The following is a 5,000-nucleotide window of genomic DNA, read 5'->3' as shown; positions in this document are numbered from 1 at the left end:
GCTGTAAGCTTTTTGGACATTTTTCACTTAGTATATAATAATTTTGCCAAAAAATAGAGTCAATGCCCGATCTCTGAATATTAACAGGTTTGGGCCTGGTTAGTACATGGATGGGAGACTGCCTGGGAATACCAGGTGCTGTAAGCTTTTTGGACATTTTTCACTTAGTATATAATAATTTTGCCAAAAAATAGAGTCAATGCCCGATCTCTGAATCTTAGCAGGTTTAGGTCTGGTTAGCACTTTGATGAGAGACTGCCTGGGAATACCAGGTGCTTTAATCTCTTTGGAAAATTTCACGAATTATATAATAATCTTTCATTTAAAAAAAAAAAAAAAAAAAAAAAAAAAGAGTCAATGCCCGATCTCTGAATCTTAGCAGGTTTAGGTATGGTTAGCACTTTGATGAGAGACTGCCTAGGAATACCAGGTGCTTTAAGCTTTTGGGTTTTCTTTCCTACTTATATAATGTACTGGCGATTAGATTGGCTGGTCTTTAAATAGCCCTCTCTTTGCAGCAGTCTTTGCTTACGGCCATACCAACCTGGCTATGCCCGATCTCGTCTGATCTCGGAAGCTAAGCAGGTTTGGGCCTGGTTAGTACTTGGATGGGAGACCGCCTGGGAATACCAGGTGCTGTAAGCTTTTTGGACATTTTTCACTTAGTATATAATAATTTTGCCAAAAAATAGAGTCAATGCCCGATCTCTGAATATTAGCAGGTTTGGGCCTGGTTAGTACATGGATGGGAGACTGCCTGGGAATACCAGGTGCTTTAATCTGTTTGAAAAATTTCACGAATTATATAATAATCTTTCATTAAAAAAAAAAAAAAAAAAAAAAATAGAGTCAATGCCCGATCTCTGAATATTAACAGGTTTGGGCCTGGTTAGTACATGGATGGGAGACTGCCTGGGAATACCAGGTGCTGTAAGCTTTTTGGACATTTTTCACTTAGTATATAATAATTTTGCCAAAAAATAGAGTCAATGCCCGATCTCTGAATATTAACAAGTTTGGGCCTGGTTAGTACATGGATGGGAGACTGCCTGGGAATACCAGGTGCTGTAAGCTTTTTGGACATTTTTCACTTAGTATATAATAATTTTGCCAAAAAATAGAGTCAATGCCCGATCTCTGAATCTTAGCAGGTTTAGGTATGGTTAGCACTTTGATGAGAGACTGCCTAGGAATACCAGGTGCTTTAAGCTTTTGGGTTTTCTTTCTTACTTATATAATGTACTGGCGATTAGATTGGCTGGTCTTTAAATAGCCCTCTCTTTGCTGCTGTCTTCGCTTACGGCCATACCAACCTGGCTATGCCCGATCTCGTCTGATCTCGGAAGCTAAGCAGGTTTGGGCCTGGTTAGTACTTGGATGGGAGACCGCCTGGGAATACCAGGTGCTGTAAGCTTTTTGGACATTTTTCACTTAGTATATAATAATTTTGCCAAAAAATAGAGTCAATGCCCGATCTCTGAATATTAACAGGTTTGGGCCTGGTTAGTACATGGATGGGAGACTGCCTGGGAATACCAGGTGCTGTAAGCTTTTTGGACATTTTTCACTTAGTATATAATAATTTTGCCAAAAAATAGAGTCAATGCCCGATCTCTGAATATTAGCAGGTTTAGGTCTGGTTAGCACTTTGATGAGAGACTGCCTGGGAATACCAGGTGCTTTAATCTCTTTGGAAAATTTCACGAATTATATAATAATCTTTCATTTAAAAAAAAAAAAAAAAAAAAAAAAAAAGAGTCAATGCCCGATCTCTGAATCTTAGCAGGTTTAGGTATGGTTAGCACTTTGATGAGAGACTGCCTAGGAATACCAGGTGCTTTAAGCTTTTGGGTTTTCTTTCCTACTTATATAATGTACTGGCGATTAGATTGGCTGGTCTTTAAATAGCCCTCTCTTTGCAGCAGTCTTTGCTTACGGCCATACCAACCTGGCTATGCCCGATCTCGTCTGATCTCGGAAGCTAAGCAGGTTTGGGCCTGGTTAGTACTTGGATGGGAGACCGCCTGGGAATACCAGGTGCTGTAAGCTTTTTGGACATTTTTCACTTAGTATATAATAATTTTGCCAAAAAATAGAGTCAATGCCCGATCTCTGAATATTAGCAGGTTTGGGCCTGGTTAGTACATGGATGGGAGACTGCCTGGGAATACCAGGTGCTTTAATCTGTTTGAAAAATTTCACGAATTATATAATAATCTTTCATTAAAAAAAAAAAAAAAAAAAATAGAGTCAATGCCCGATCTCTGAATATTAACAGGTTTGGGCCTGGTTAGTACATGGATGGGAGACTGCCTGGGAATACCAGGTGCTGTAAGCTTTTTGGACATTTTTCACTTAGTATATAATAATTTTGCCAAAAAATAGAGTCAATGCCCGATCTCTGAATCTTAGCAGGTTTAGGTATGGTTAGCACTTTGATGATAGACTGCCTAGGAATACCAGGTGCTTTAAGCTTTTGGGTTTTCTTTCCTACTTATATAATGTACTGGCGATTAGATTGGCTGGTCTTTAAATAGCCCTCTCTTTGCTGCTGTCTTCGCGTACGGCCATACCAACCTGGCTATGCCCGATCTCGTCTGATCTCGGAAGCTAAGCAGGTTTGGGCCTGGTTAGTACTTGGATGGGAGACCGCCTGGGAATACCAGGTGCTGTAAGCTTTTTGGACATTTTTCACTTAGTATATAATAATTTTGCCAAAAAATAGAGTCAATGCCCGATCTCTGAATATTAACAGGTTTGGGCCTGGTTAGTACATGGATGGGAGACTGCCTGGGAATACCAGGTGCTGTAAGCTTTTTGGACATTTTTCACTTAGTATATAATAATTTTGCCAAAAAATAGAGTCAATGCCCGATCTCTGAATCTTAGCAGGTTTAGGTCTGGTTAGCACTTTGATGAGAGACTGCCTGGGAATACCAGGTGCTTTAATCTCTTTGGAAAATTTCACGAATTATATAATAATCTTTCATTTAAAAAAAAAAAAAAAAAAAAAAAAAAAGAGTCAATGCCCGATCTCTGAATCTTAGCAGGTTTAGGTATGGTTAGCACTTTGATGAGAGACTGCCTAGGAATACCAGGTGCTTTAAGCTTTTGGGTTTTCTTTCCTACTTATATAATGTACTGGCGATTAGATTGGCTGGTCTTTAAATAGCCCTCTCTTTGCAGCAGTCTTTGCTTACGGCCATACCAACCTGGCTATGCCCGATCTCGTCTGATCTCGGAAGCTAAGCAGGTTTGGGCCTGGTTAGTACTTGGATGGGAGACCGCCTGGGAATACCAGGTGCTGTAAGCTTTTTGGACATTTTTCACTTAGTATATAATAATTTTGCCAAAAAATAGAGTCAATGCCCGATCTCTGAATATTAGCAGGTTTGGGCCTGGTTAGTACATGGATGGGAGACTGCCTGGGAATACCAGGTGCTTTAATCTGTTTGAAAAATTTCACGAATTATATAATAATCTTTCATTAAAAAAAAAAAAAAAAAAAAAAAAATAGAGTCAATGCCCGATCTCTGAATATTAACAGGTTTGGGCCTGGTTAGTACATGGATGGGAGACTGCCTGGGAATACCAGGTGCTGTAAGCTTTTTGGACATTTTTCACTTAGTATATAATAATTTTGCCAAAAAATAGAGTCAATGCCCGATCTCTGAATCTAAGCAGGTTTAGGTATGGTTAGCACTTTGATGAGAGACTGCCTAGGAATACCAGGTGCTATAAGCTTTTGGGTTTTCTTTCCTACTTATATAATGTACTGGCGATTAGATTGGCTGGTCTTTAAATAGCCCTCTCTTTGCTGCTGTCTTCGCTTACGGCCATACCAACCTGAGCGTGTGCTAGGAGAGGGTGGAATTTTGATCTGATTTATTTTTCCCAAGGTTTAAATTGAAATTCATGCAAAAATTGGTGTTTAATTAAGCTCTAAAGTTGTTTTCCTTACCCCTCCTGCAGCAGCTGCTGTTTGTAGGAGGAGTTTTATTCTTTTTTGTTCCTGGAGGTTTTGTTTGTTAATTGAATGGAGCACATGGTGGGAGACATTGGAGTACTACAAACAGATCTGGTATCTAAGAAGAACAGCAGGAATCTAGTCATGATGGAGGACAAGGCGTTTGAAAAGAACTTAACTGTGAGTGTGGAAATTGTTGGAGATGAGAAAATAACAATGATGGAATTACTTAGAGGAATTAATGAAGTCTGTGGTGCTGTGATTGGATGTCGTTTCAAAGGGGACAAAAAGTATGAAATTACAATGAACCACAGTAAAGGAAAGGAAAGACTTATCGATGGTTTTAAAATCAAAAACTGTCAAATTATGGCTAGAGATCTGAGCAATGATGAGCTTGTTGTTTCATTCATGAATCTTCCTGTGTACATCACGGATGAGGAAATTTTGGAGAAACTTAATGGATGGGGTGTCAATGCAACATCCCCAATCAAGAGGAGGAGATGGCCAGGAACAGATATTGCAGATGGGACCCGCTTCTGTAAAGTTAAGTTCACTGACACTGTTCAATCATTGCCATATTCAACCAAGTTTGAAACACTGGAGGGTGCTGAGCACTTTAGAGTAATTCATAACAGGCAAGTAAAAGTGTGTCGTATTTGTATCCAGCCTGGACATGTATTGAGGGACTGCCCTGAGTTTACTTGTTACAAGTGTGATAAACAAGGACATTATGCTAGAGAGTGCAAAGAACTGAGTGATGTACATTATGGTGATGTGATGGGGGGAGCAGATTTGTCCAGTGGGGTAAACGAGGAGGAGAATGGATCTGTTCAAGGCGGCACATTAGGGAATACTTTGGACGACTTTGAAAGTCAGCTATTGCATCCGGGGCTAAAGGATCACATAACTCAAAGTGCTGGAACAGGACTGGTCGAGTGTTGCATGGAAAATCAAGTAAAGAAAAGGTTTGTGGGTAAAGCAACCATGGGCAATGCAACTTCACAATCATTGGCCTCTGTTAAGACTGCTCTCA

The 5,000-nt window shown here is 39.8% G+C and overlaps 6 non-coding genes across 6 annotated transcripts in view; all 6 read left to right on the top strand.

Annotated features, from left to right (window-relative positions):
• The window catches only part of LOC128008024 (5S ribosomal RNA), a 119-nt gene extending 109 nt beyond the window's left edge, over nucleotides 1–10 (top strand). Inside the window, exon 1 of the ribosomal RNA XR_008179764.1 lies at nucleotides 1–10. This exon is cut by the window's left edge and continues 109 nt beyond it. This is a non-coding gene — a ribosomal RNA (5S ribosomal RNA).
• A 516-nt stretch (nucleotides 11–526) lies between these two features.
• LOC128008023 (5S ribosomal RNA) lies at nucleotides 527–645 on the top strand. The gene has a single exon (XR_008179763.1). It is a non-coding gene; the product is annotated as a 5S ribosomal RNA (ribosomal RNA).
• A 650-nt stretch (nucleotides 646–1,295) lies between these two features.
• LOC128008022 (5S ribosomal RNA) lies at nucleotides 1,296–1,414 on the top strand. Its single transcript, XR_008179762.1, has one exon. It is a non-coding gene; the product is annotated as a 5S ribosomal RNA (ribosomal RNA).
• Nucleotides 1,415–1,930: 516 nt separating this feature from the next.
• Nucleotides 1,931–2,049, top strand: LOC128008021 (5S ribosomal RNA). The gene has a single exon (XR_008179761.1). It is a non-coding gene; the product is annotated as a 5S ribosomal RNA (ribosomal RNA).
• Nucleotides 2,050–2,559: 510 nt separating this feature from the next.
• On the top strand, nucleotides 2,560–2,678 carry LOC127997646 (5S ribosomal RNA). Its single transcript, XR_008170509.1, has one exon. It is a non-coding gene; the product is annotated as a 5S ribosomal RNA (ribosomal RNA).
• Nucleotides 2,679–3,194: 516 nt separating this feature from the next.
• On the top strand, nucleotides 3,195–3,313 carry LOC128008020 (5S ribosomal RNA). The gene has a single exon (XR_008179760.1). It is a non-coding gene; the product is annotated as a 5S ribosomal RNA (ribosomal RNA).
• The last annotated feature ends 1,687 nt before the right edge of the window (nucleotides 3,314–5,000 follow it).

Source organism: Carassius gibelio, chromosome B22, assembly GCF_023724105.1.
Source record: "Carassius gibelio isolate Cgi1373 ecotype wild population from Czech Republic chromosome B22, carGib1.2-hapl.c, whole genome shotgun sequence".
Classification (NCBI taxonomy): Eukaryota; Metazoa; Chordata; class Actinopteri; order Cypriniformes; family Cyprinidae; genus Carassius; species Carassius gibelio.
Note: the sequence above shows the minus strand (reverse complement) of the source record. Positions and strands in the feature narration are given on the sequence as shown.